The 13,136-nt window shown below is 41.2% G+C and overlaps 1 long non-coding RNA gene across 1 annotated transcript; it reads left to right on the top strand.

Annotated features, from left to right (window-relative positions):
• Positions 1-4,028: 4,028 nt before the first annotated feature.
• Positions 4,029-12,449, top strand: LOC135296061 (uncharacterized). Its single transcript, XR_010358114.1, has 2 exons — positions 4,029-7,315; positions 8,576-12,449. It is a non-coding gene; the product is annotated as an uncharacterized LOC135296061 (long non-coding RNA).
• Positions 12,450-13,136: the final 687 nt, after the last annotated feature.

Below are 13,136 nucleotides of genomic sequence, written 5' to 3'. Positions count from 1 at the left end.
CGTGTTAGCCGCCCGTGGCTGGATAAAGGTGAGGCACCTAGACCCATATGTAGGCCCAAAAGATTGGCTGAGTAGATGCTTGTGTGCACTCACGCTGCCTGAGAGGATGCGGTAAGGACACGGTGGGTTTGTGTTGTTGGTCTTGCCGTGCAGAATTGGGTCAAATGCGTCTGGTGAATCAGGGCTCAGGCGAGGTCAGGTTCTCCCATGTCTGTGCAGTACCAGCTCTGTGCACCAAGTGATGAGATTTCTCACCTTTGTTTTCAGCATCACCAAATATAGTCATACTGAGGAACTTCAGCATCCAGATGGGATGATGAATTCTCTGAATCAATCTCAGGATGTTACTGTCTCAACTCATAAAGCTCCTGGTCTGTGTTTGGACTAGGACTGGGATTATGTATGTGGAAATTCGAGCTCTACTGTGAACAAGACACTCTGTCATTTGAGTTTGGGAAACATTGCTTTATTTAAAAAAATAGAACAATATATAACAACCTTTTCAAATGTAACGAAGCTCAGAAACAACTCTGTGTCTCCCCCAGAAGTTACCTCTTGGTAACTTGCTGTAGTTTTAGGATGCCCATTTATTCTTCCTTGTTAGTAGGATATGTTCTCATTTTCATTAGTCCCTGTTAATTATCTTAATTTACATGAAGTAAAGACCAAAATTGATCAATTGTGCAACAATACCTTTTTTATTAGCACCATATCTCTATCAACTAACCATTCCACCTATACGGCATGGGTGTGTTTTATTTGAGGAAGGACAGCTGACTTAATTGAGGCTACTTCCTTCACTGATTCACCTCAGAAAGGGGAAGATATTAAGAATTACCCTCCTAACAGTTCCTGTCTCTCTCCCTGTTGAGAGGCTGCATACAGAAATACAGAACAAGTTAAGAGCTGGGAAGTGCTGGGCAGAGCAGTTTGTGTGCACAGAGCAGGGTGATGGATGTGGTCTGAGCTCCATGCCCAATGCAGAGTCTGATGTATGTGTGCAGAGCAGCTCTGTGGCCTGTGTGTTTCTGCCTTCAAACCCCCTCTGTGCTCCTTGCTTTTCAGTCTTGGGTCTTGTGGGCTAACATGCCATAAGCTGGCCCAGCAATATCAATTTTAATCACATAGCCATAAGCTTATTTCCCCAGAAGAATCCTGTTGCTGAGTAGGGATGTTGTCCTTTGGGGAGCTTTTCAGAGAAGGGGCTTGAAGAATTTCTTGTGTTTAGATGAGAAAAATAAATGTTAAGAGGAGATTTGATGTTGTCTCAAAGGCAGAGTTAATGGCATGGATATAGAATTGTTGTTTAAATGGAAGACAAATGTGTGTAAAATGGTCAGTAATTAATTTAGACTGTAACTTAGAAGATTTGGAATTTTCAGAGCAATGAGGCCATGAGACAGTTTCCCTGTGCTGAGAGCAGGAAGCCCATCCACTTAGAGAGCAGAGCCTGATGAGTTTATAAAAGTGCTTATGGGATGTAGTTGCCTGGGATAGCAGGAGAATAAGCTCCAGAAGCTTTCCAAATCTATGTTTCTTTTATTGCTTATTACATATAGTTATACATGCTTAGTCCATGTGTACTTTAATGTACAGTTTACTGCATAACATTATCCTTTATTGAATTAAAAAACCTAATTTCCTGTAGAGCATTTCAGGAGTGCTATAATCTTACTGACCATTAAGGACTTTACCCTTGTCACCACTATGAAATGGTTGGCATCAATCTGCAGGAAATTAAAAATATCAGCACTTCTGGTTACCTATATGAATAAATTTAAGCCTTAATTTCCCAAGTGGTAAATACCATATCAAAGACCTTCATTTCCAGGGTGGTAAATGCTTTATGCTACTTTGCATGTAGAGAAAGTCCACCTCCCACTGACTTCAGATGCACCTACTCACATTCAGCATCTTAGCAGCTCACACCACAAATTACTCAATTAGGGTGTGGGAGAAAAATGAGGAATATATATAATGCACATTCCTCAGACTTACGTGTGAACTTTACAACAGAGTTAGAAAACAGTTTCCTAGAGCCTCTGTTATTTGCTATGAGACTGTTCTTGTTTTTTCTCAGCAGCACCAGGCCCCTTCATCAAATGCTTTCCATCTCTACAGCAAAGGAGGTTGAGATGGTAGAGGCAGGAGCTTCTTTCCTACTGTCTGTACAACAGGTCCACAGCAGGTCAAAGTGGCATCTCACCAAGCAAACATATAGCACTGTGAATGAAGCTAAGCACACAAACAAACAACCCCCCAAAACAGACTTCTGTCATGGGGTTTACCCAGACTACCACTGAACAACAGTGTGAGCGAGCTCTTTGGATATGCAGCATGCTCCTAGCTATCCAAAATAGTCCTGTCATGGGTAGCAGTAGAAAAACTTGCTCATTTTGTGTTCTGCCTTGAGTGGGATGGAGATTCTTTACAACTTGTCTTGTGTCTGTTCACTTAGTGGCAAGAGAACATATTTTATGTTTATTAAGGCCCTGTGTTCTGGTGGTTAAGGTTTGTTCTCTCTTGCTCCCATTCTCTTCCTGTAATCTCCTTATTATCAGCCCCCTCATTTACACTGCTATCCCATCTCATTGCCTTCTGATTCCTGCCTTCTGCTCAGCTGCTGCCTGTACACTTGTTCCCCTGCTGTCATTCTTTCTGTATCTGCACCCTCTGCCCTTCCTTTGTTGTTCCAACTTTTACTAAAACTTCTGGGCAGAGAAGAAGACTTGCTTAGGAAGCCTACACATTTAGCAGTCTTATCTGAGAGCTGGAGTCTTAAGGAAATTCTGCAGGTGAATTTTAAGATGACAGTTGAAGGTTTTAAAATCGAGTTTTCTCTTTATGTTTTCCATGTTTGGTTAATTTTCCATGAAACCAGTGTAAGACTTAGCTTCCATCTTGCCAACTTCTTGAAGAGTTTAAAGGTGCCTCTGATGGTTGCAAGTGTTGGAATTCTTTGATAATCAAATTGTAATAAAGTGTGTCATCCTGGACAAAACTGGAATTCCCTCTGATTTTCTCTGTGAAAAACAGCTAAACCATTCTAGCTAAAACATGAAAAACATTCTAAGTGTGTTCATATAGACTGATGTGTATTTAAGCCTTTGGAGAGGAACTAAACCAGTGGTCATGACTCTTCTAAATGTACTTAAATTTGTTTATCTTGCACTTGGTTGGGGGACTTAGGAATGAAAGGATAAGATTTCTTGTTACCCTTGTATTTTTTTCTCATATCTTAAAGGTGCTAGAGGGTGGCATGAGTGCTCTTACATTAAAAATAGAAAGTCATCCATTTAAGAGGCTAAAGCATCATCAGAGTCCAGTTAAGTGACAAATAAATGTGAGTCAGTGGGATCAAGCTCTTTAAACAGTAGCCTGATTCCATATTCTGTCAGTACTGTGCTGTGAGGAGGCTACAGGACTTCTTAAATTTTTGAAAATACTTGCATGGCTTGCTCATTGCTGGTGTAATTGTCCAGAGGACAAGCCTCTGAAGATGGTGATGAATGTGTAGCAAATGGTGGGTGCTGTTTTATGCAAATAGTTTTCTTCTGCTGGGAGAAGAGGGATCAAGGAATACTTGGGTTAGGAAGGTGACTGTCAGCATGGGAGGATGGTGCTGAACCTCACTTTTGCTGCTGAGTGCCATTTGTCTGGTTTAAGTGGCTTCAGGATAAGTGTATCTCCATACTGGGACTGGTTTGGTCATTGCTTGTGAAGGATGGTATTGATTAATATTGATATCTGCTGCAAGGTAAATGCTGCTGCAGTCTGATGTGCTGAGGCAGCTACTGATCTTGGTTGATAGGAGTGTTCAGCCTTTGTCTGACACTCTTCCCTCCTACCATTTCAGTAACTGATATTAGATTCCACTAGTATTGGGAGGTGCAGTATACATAACCTTATTGAACATGACAGGGTTTCTCTGTGTCCTTTCCTTCTGTGGCATGTGGTACTGGAGAGTGCAGTGGGCTCTGGGGAACAGAGTCAAGCCTGTGTTACCTGGGTGAGCCAGAGAGCTCAGAGAGCTTTCCTTTCCTCCTGATGGGCCTGTGAGGGAGGGAAGGAGGATGCTGGCTAAACAGAAGCATTTCCTTTTTTGTGCTGTTGGCATTAAAATGCAGGTTTGTCTGTTTTGGTCCTAAGCAGGTCCAGTGAATCACTTGTGAAGTAGATCCAAAGTCCTGGGACCTCACTGTGCTGCAGCTGCCAAGATACACATGGTGGAGTCCCGTATGGATTCCTCTCCAGGAATACCCTGCACTGGTCTAGCTGGACAAAAAGCTTTTGCAGATTTCTGTGGGCTACTCTTTTACTTTCACTGACTTTTACAAGTGGGAGGACAGGAGCCAGCTGGAGTTCCTGGTGTCCCTCAAAGTTGAGGTGTGTCCTTTTTTTTATGGAAATGAAGCAAATAGCCTTTTAATGGCTTTTGTTCAGTTATATGCAACTTGCTCTGCTAAAGGGTGATAAAAGGTCCCCTTTTTCATGAACAAACACAACTGGAAGAAGTCACTCAGATTGTCAAGTAAATTTTATTCTCCTCTCTGAAGGCAACAGGAGGGCCCCTAGAATTAAGACAAATGTAGCTCATGTCCTTTTAATAGTGATTTGATTATTCTTTCATTACAAGTAACTAGTTCCCTTTTCTAATTATATGTCTTGCTTTTATCTAAGAAAAATTACCCAGTTTATGGGAGTGGACCATTAAAATTGCTCGTCCATTAACAGTTTATTGTAGTGCTATGAGATTGCTGGTTTCAGAAAACATCTGCATTGCAATAGCCTGGTATAGATTTTTGGTTCTTCTGCCGTTTTGCCAATGGTCATCATTGACAAATGAGAAATAGGCAGTGAGGATGGATGTGCAAGGCAAAAATGATATGAGAGGTCAGAGAGCACTAACACTGCACACATTTAGTGTGCCTTTTAGTGAATGAGAAGTATTGGAAGGGAAAGGGGCACTAGGGAATAAGACCAAAATGCATGAAGATGCACTGGTACTTGGAAAGGCTTCAGGTTTCGTAAAGGTTTAGTGAATTCAGGGAGAGCTCTGTCTGTGTTTGACCTCTACACTTCTTGTTTTTTCTCTCTTCTTCTCTTTCCTCTGCAATTGCTGTAAGAGCATGTTATTCAAATGGGAGAAGGGGCATCAGTCAGCCAGGTGACACAGCAGGACAGGAGAGGGGGCATTGGAGTTGTAGTTGGGAGCATGATTTGAGAAAGCCTTGGGTCTTGCAGACAAGTCACTGCAGGCAGGTTACTGCAGGCCATTCCTGTTGGTTTTGTGATGGGCTAGGGATGCCAGCAGGCAAAGATGGTGCAGAGAGGTAATATCTCATACTGTATCAATTAACAGTTTGAAAAATAGACAAGCATTTGATCTGAATGTACTAGTATTGTTTCTCTGTATAATCTAAATGTACTTTTTTGTTCTGTGTCATATAATATTAAGACTGATGGATGTCTGAAGGTCAAGCATTCATCTATACAGGTAAACTGACTGGTAAAGGAATTGTGAATAGATAGTTATACCTGTAAACTATAAGTAAACAGGTAATTCCTTACATGGAAACTCCATTCTATAAAGAAAGCCACTTTTATTCTGAAATACAGTGCATGCTAGGGAAGCAATAAAAACAAACTATGATTATCAGACTATTCCCAGTGTAGAACAGCCATAAGAATAAAGTAAGGCAAGGGAGAAGACAAAAAAGATACTGATGGAAAGAAGGCAGTCAAGTGGTTAAGTAGAGATACCTGTGGCAAGATGTACTATAACTATCCTTTCTCATCTGAATTTTACAGACTGAAATTAATTGTGTGGTAGCCCTCAGAAATTTGTTCAAAGGTGAGATATTTTGGTATGGAAAAGTTCATGCTCTTCCATCAGCATAATGTGGCAATAGGATGTGTATGTATTGAATTTTTCCATACGATTTCTAATGACAAGGTTCTTGATTATGAGTTTAATTGGCACTCAGCACTGTCTTCCATATACAAAAATCAGAAGTCTGTGGACTGTGAAAAACACGTATTAAATGTCTCACTGCTTATGATTTTCTATCTGGTACACTATTAATAGTGATTTATATGTAGAATAAAATAATTATTTAGTGGAAGATGGGCATAGCATATGCATATATATATTTTAGGCTGAAATGCCCTTTGACAAGCCAAGAACAGGGCACTATTCATACATCTTTAGTAAGTGAATTAATTTTGGCAGTTAACATACTGCATCTTTGCTTTACTGAAATATTTTATCACTGTTGTACTTGTCTGCCATCATTATAGGCAAACTACTTAATGATGGCCTGTGGTAATGCAAATTATATCACTTAATTACTTGCATTAATGTTGTGGGAAGTTTCAGGTACGCAGGGTGAATGTCCATGGAGCTACAAGAAAGGAAAAAAGCTTCAGACAAGGGAAAGAAGTGGCTGAGTGTGGGGTTGCCTCCTGCATTGGTGGGTTGAGCTTACCAGTGGGAGGTTTTGCCTTCCAGAAAAACCAGAGGAGAGATGCAACCTCCCTTTTCCTATTTTCATGTTCTACTGTGTATGAGGGAGCAGAGATTTCTGTTGAGGTGAGAAGCTATGCTTGGAACATGGAGAGCATGGTAACATGCTGATGTTGGCAGATGAAGCCACTTCTGCAGCAGGAGTTACACGTCTGAGCAGGGAGATTCAGATGTGGTCCTGATCCATGGCTGAGTACATGAGGAGTTCAGTCTGAAGGTGCTAGATGTTCACAGTGTTAAACATTGATGCTGGGAGGAGTTTTCACATCTAATTTCCATGTGTTTGAACACTGGAGACTTCCAGATAGAGCACACAGAACAGCTGTAAGCAAATGCCAGTATTTATTTAATTCTGCTCCTTTATGGCGTTCATCAAAGTGTTGTTTGTGTAACCTTCAGTAAAGTGTATGTGAATGTTATGTAGTTAGCATTGCTCCTCTTCTTAAAAACAGGCATTTCTATGAATTGGCCTTATTTCCTTTTTAAATACAATGTTTCTATACATATTTACCTGAGCTTAAAAGCTATGCATGGGTCATTAAAATAATAAGATAATTAAGGTGAAAATTTTGGAAATATAAGGGGAAATATAACATAAAATGTTATATTAAATGTATCAGATATTTCTTAGGGTTTTTTTTCTATTGTCACAGATTACCACCTTTGTTAGCTATTTCATTAAAATGTTTTCCAGGAGGAATGGTATCTTACTTTCCTGGATGTGATATTGAAGGAGTACTGGTTGACCAGCTTGCTTTATTGTACCCATGTTACTGTCATCACAGCTAGGTAGGAAACAAATGTCCTGCTCTGTCAAACTCTTCAGGAATTCTTACCCTGAAGAAGATTGCAAAATTTTTCTCATGGGAAAAAGAATCAAACCCCATGCTTCTATAGTATGAATGAAAGTGCCACCATGCCATGGGCAGGGATATCTTTCACTAGACCTGGTTGTTTAAAGCCCCATCCAACTTGTTCTTTAACACTTCCGTGGGTGGGGCATCCACAACTTCTCTGGATAACACATACCAATGCTTCAATACCCTCCTCGTAAAGAATGTCTTCCTTATGTCTGATCTAAACTCTCAGTTTAAAACTGTTGTCCCGTTGCTCAGGCCCTGGTAAAAAGTCCTTCTCCATATTTCTTGTAAGTCCCCTGTATATACTGAAAGGCTGAAATAAGATCTCTCTTACAGATAAAGAGAAGTGTGTATACTGTAAATGTCAGTTCTGTTTTCCAAGACTTTGTTAGGATACTCCACAGAAAGACAGAGTTGGATTTCTCTCCAATAGATGTAGTTACTGGATTTTTGAGCATAGCAGCCCCAGCATCCTGTGTAACTTGTGGAAAAAACTTCCAGGGAATGATTCTTCCCATCTCACTGAGATTCTGAAAGTATCTGTTTCCAGATCCTTAAGCAACTAAATAAAATGAAGTAGGCTGAACATAAGCCAAAGTCTACAAATATGAGAAAAAATTGATGGATATTTATAATGGCTGAAGATTACTCCTAATGGATCAAGACAAACATTACATATTAATTATGAGCAGGTTATGTTCCCTCAGAAAGCACATGAATGACCATCAGGCCTGTATGAAGGGCTCCATTTCATACTGTATAAAGTGGCATTTGCTAGGGGACTGAATTTTCTACATTTTCCCCTTTTGCATCATGCTTATGTACTTTAATTCAAAGTCATACTTTTTTTCAGGTGGAGAGGAATATTCCTTATTTCTGATGCAATTGTTTTATTGTTAGTCTTGGCACACAGCCATTTAATTTGTTTGAAGGAACAGTAGTTGCAGGGTGTGATAAGTAGGGCGATTGTCATCAAGAGTCATTTAATGTTGCTTTCACAGAGCTCCTTTTGATTCACTTTAAAAGGATAAGGCCTGATTTTTGTCTGGTGTAAATCAGAGAAAAATGTTGCCTGTTTTGAATGTGTGTATTTTGTATTTAATTGATTCTTTGAAGATTTTTTATTGTAAGCCCGTTGTAGGATTTGTACCATCTCATTTAGTCTGTCCTTACTTTTGAAATTCTTCAGCTACACCTCTGTGGACTCTTTATTTTCTCATATATCTGCAATGGGAGACTTGGTACTGGACACTGCTTGCAAGGTGAGACTATTGATTTAAACAGTGGTTTAATGCTTTCAGGACTTTTCTCAGTACAATTCTTTCTGATATTCTGTCAGCTTTATAAAATGACACTGAATATTGTGCACATGTCTTACTTTGCTGACCAAGTCAATACTTAAATCATTTTGTCCTAGACTATATTTGATAACATGGCATTTCTTCTGTTTTGTGTTGTCCATTCAACCAGCATTTGTTAGGTCTGTATGAAGGTTTTCCACAACCTTGTCTCAGAGTTCTGTTTTGACTGTCAGATAACATTGTGTCACTTGTAAACTTGCCCTGTTCACACCCTTTTCCATACCCTTAATCAAGACATTCAGCAGTAGCTTACATCTTTAGGCACCATGCAGTTTAACCTGAGTGAAAAGTAAAGCCTGTATTCCCACGTTTTGGCTTGTATCAGTGACCATAGCACAACTTGATGCATCTGAGAAGGTGGACAAATAAATCTTGCCCCGTAGACTTCAGCATAGTTTGAAGTTTGAACCAGTTTGGATAAGAAAAAAATATGCTGTGAGCAGCTGTGGTGGCATCAGAGTCTCAAAGTCTCCAAGAAACCTGTAGGAGTTGAAAGAGCGGAGCCCACAGATGAGTGTTTCCTGCAGCCTCAGAGCCAAGCACTTGTTGTGTGGGTCAGAGCACCCCAGGCTGCCCCGGCTAGCTGCTGACCCTGTGGGTGGGCAGAGGAAAGGGGGCTGTGCTGGGCTCTCTGCGAGTGGCTGAGGCTGTGCCCTGCAGACTCCATTGCTCTGTGTTTTTTCCTCTCCTTCCATCAGTCTTTGTAGTCATTACTGGAGAGATGTATTTCTGTGCACAGCTTGTCAGTCAGCATGCAGGAGGGAGTGCGGAAGTCCACAATCCCTGGAAACTTTGCTTTCTTTGCTGTTATATTCCCAAAGCTTCGACATAGGAATACTTAGTTCCTGGCAACTTTTACATTCCCGAATGATTGCCTGGCTCCAACTCAGCCATGGGCTTTGCACTCTTCTCATGTTGCTGAATTATTGATGCTGCTTCATTGCAAAAGAGCTCCTTAATGCCCATGTTGCAGCACGGGAGCCTGATGTGAGACATTCCCTTCTGTAGTTCATCTCATCCCTCAGACACACATAGGCAACTTGCAGAGGGAATAGGTTGGGGTGAAGGAGGAGAGAATATATGAGCAGATGGGGAAAAATGGGATCAAATATCAAAACACCAGGATAGGAGCCACAGCTGAGAAATGGGAACAAAAAGACGTGTTTCATTAGCTGGAAGGAGATGGCTATGTCTAGTCCAATTTGGCAAGGAAGATCCACATCAGTTTTCCACATTTTGCTATGGCAGCTTCTGAGGGAGTTGTTCCTGCAGGCCTGTCTCCCCTCTCAGGTTTGCCTTTAATTATGAACAGCAGAAGTATGCTGGGGGAAGGCAGTGCAGGGGATGTTGGAAGGCTCTGTGCTTGTTCACTGAAGCATGAGAACAAATTCTGTGCACATTTCAAGGCAGGAGCATGTCTGGTTGCCTATATCTGCCTCACATTCTACCTTACAATTCACTCATGCTGCTTGTGCAAGTGCAGCCTAAACCCAAATGCTAGTCCATTTGTATCTACTTGCTTCCTTCCACCAAAACAGCCTCAATACCTCTTGAGCCTAAATTTGTCTTTGTTCAACAAAAAAAAAAATATCCCCAGTTCCTTAGAATATCCCAGCAAGATCCTCATAAGACTTTTAGTACTAGCACAATAACTTTTTTACTGGTGAAAGTAACTCATACTTCTTGGCATCAAACTGCTTTTTCAGCCCTGCATCACCTTAATAAGGATGATTGTGCTTATGTGAAAATATAAGGTGTTCCTAGTTGGCTGCTAAATTATGGGGCTTCTAAGTTTTTAGCAGAAATTCTGGTGTTAATCCCTAAATACATGATTTTATACTCTATGATCTTCAGTTTTAGTCTGTTTTACTCTTAGCCTACCTGTGCAATACTCTGATCTTCCTCTGCACTGACCCAGCCTTTGAATCTTGTGATATGCTCGTTTCATTAGCATGTTTTAATTTTCTTTTGCCAAGGTTGTTAATGAAAGTATTAAATAAGATCAGTTCCAAGGTCCCAAGCTTGAAGAAGCTTTAATTGGATGTGCAGGGTACATTTTGTAGATAAACAAAAGACACAGCAGAGATCCTTATGGGAGCAAATCAGCCTAATCCTGATGTCTTCTGTAGAGCTATTCTGCTTATTCAGAGGATGCTGCTTCATTTCAGTCATTTGTCCTGCACACAGATAGCAAAACAGCCCCCTATCCTGTGGCCTGGGTAGCTTTAGAAGGACTATGAAATATGATTTGGATGAATCATGATTGAATGGACAGCACTGATGTTGAGGTGGAAGTAGTGCAAGAAGAAATACTCTTGCAGCAACTTTGTAAGGGAAAAATAAGCAAGAGGGTATTGTGTAGATGTGGGAAAAGGTAGAGGATACACACCCTGAGTAGGCAGAAGAGGAGCCTCACAGAAATGCTATACATTCTTGGGGCCATCAAGTTAGAAATGCATTGTGCTCCTGGCATGGCTCAAAGAGCCACTTGTGAACTACAGATATGTCTTTATATAAACCACCATATCTTCTTGTGTATGGAATACTATTGTCATGATTCATGTGTACCTTTTACCTTATTTTATGTGCAGAATTAATTGCACTTTCTGTGGAAAGGAAATACATTTTCAGTGGGGTTTTTAAAAATTAAATAGCAGGGAGCACATAAACACTAAGCAAAACTACATTACTAAGCATCTGAAAAGCAGTTAAGAGTATTAAAACCATGAACTTCAGGAAAGTTATCTGCCCCTCCAGGATCCCCCAAAGTTGTTGTGCTATAGGGTATTACACTCTTCTGTCTCCTCTTTATCACACTGGTGATCTGGGGACACACAAAGGACAAAACCAAGAAGTTACTTTCCAATTTACAATGTTAACCTAGTGCAGTTGTCCTTTAGCCTTTTCCTTTAGGTCTTCTTTCTCACAGACTCTGTCCAGACCTAAACAAACCTGAAGCTACAAGAATTTAATCTTTCCAAATTCTTCCTTGTTCCCTGAGCCTAAAGGCAGTTGTCTAAAGGCAGTTCTTTTCTGATAACTCAAGGAGAAATTTATTAAACATGGCATGGATTCCTAGATAGCCAGGGAAAAAGCAGAGGGTACAAGACTGTGAACTGGGAGAGGCCTCAGGGGTTGTGTGTGTCTCCGTTAGGAAGGTTGATGGCTGCTTTTGGTATGGGGTGGCAATGTGCATGAGGCAAATTAGTAAATGGGCATATGTAGGGCTGCCCTCAGTTTGAAGGATCTCACTGTCAAACTTGTTGCAAGCAGGCAAAACTGGATTTTTTAAAATGAGGATAAGGACAGAGAAGGAAAAATGCATCCTATTCCTCCAGAACACCAGGCCCTAGGCACAAGCACACTCCCTCCCAGTCTGAGCACCACCAGAGAGCTGTGTCAATGAGCAATCTTCATGCTAAGGGACAGCAATACTTCTGGTATAAGTCAATTTAATTCAACCCAGTCAGTGTAAAGTACTACAGGAAAGCTGCAGAGATTTCCCTATAGCAACACTCAAAATTGCTTTCCTTTAGCAAGTGTCTGAATAGCCTGACCTCAGCAGTTTCCCTCATAATAATGATTTATGCTGCCTCAAAACTGAGGGCACCAATTAAACTGTAAGCCAGCAACACATCTCTAGAAATTTTCTTCCTCTGTTTACAGTAAGCACTTTTAGAATAAAAGAACTTTACCTTCCAACTGTTGTGGTTTTCCTTTAGCTTTGATTTTTTTTTTGACAGATGTAATAATGCCCTATCACCTGGGCAGTCAGCTCAGGAGGAGGCAACAAGTTTCATCAACAATCTGGACAAGGGGATTGAGTGCACCCTCAGACAGTTCAATGACATCTATTTGGGTGGGAGTGTGAGTCTGCTGGAGGGCAGGAAGGCTCTGCAGAGGGATCTGGACAGGCTGGATCAATGGGCTGAGGCCAGGAATGAAGGTCAACAAAATGAAGTGCTGGGTCTCCTGCACTTGGGTCTCAGCAACTCCATGCCGTGCTACAGGCTGGAGGCAGAGTGGCTGGAAAGCTTCTCTAGTGAAAAGGATCTGGGGGTGTTGGTTGGGAGCAGCTGAACATGGGGCCACAGTGTGCCCAGGTGGCCAAGACCAATGACATCCTGGCCTATGTCAGGAATAGTGCCATGGGACACCTTCCACTAGACCAGATTAATCAAAGCCCTTTCTAGCCTGGCCTTGAACACCTTCAGGGATGAGGCATCCACAGTTTCTCTGAACAACCTGTTCCAGTGCCCCATCCTTTGGAATGGTACCTTCCTGTCTACAACACAGAGAGATGCTCCAGCTGGGACTGAGAACCAGAGCACAGTCAGGTCTTAGTAATAGTGTACTGTAGTAGGCCCTGGCACCATCCTTGAAGTCTTG

Source organism: Passer domesticus, chromosome 3, assembly GCF_036417665.1.
Source record: "Passer domesticus isolate bPasDom1 chromosome 3, bPasDom1.hap1, whole genome shotgun sequence".
Taxonomy (NCBI): Eukaryota; Metazoa; Chordata; class Aves; order Passeriformes; family Passeridae; genus Passer; species Passer domesticus.
Note: the sequence above shows the minus strand (reverse complement) of the source record. Positions and strands in the feature narration are given on the sequence as shown.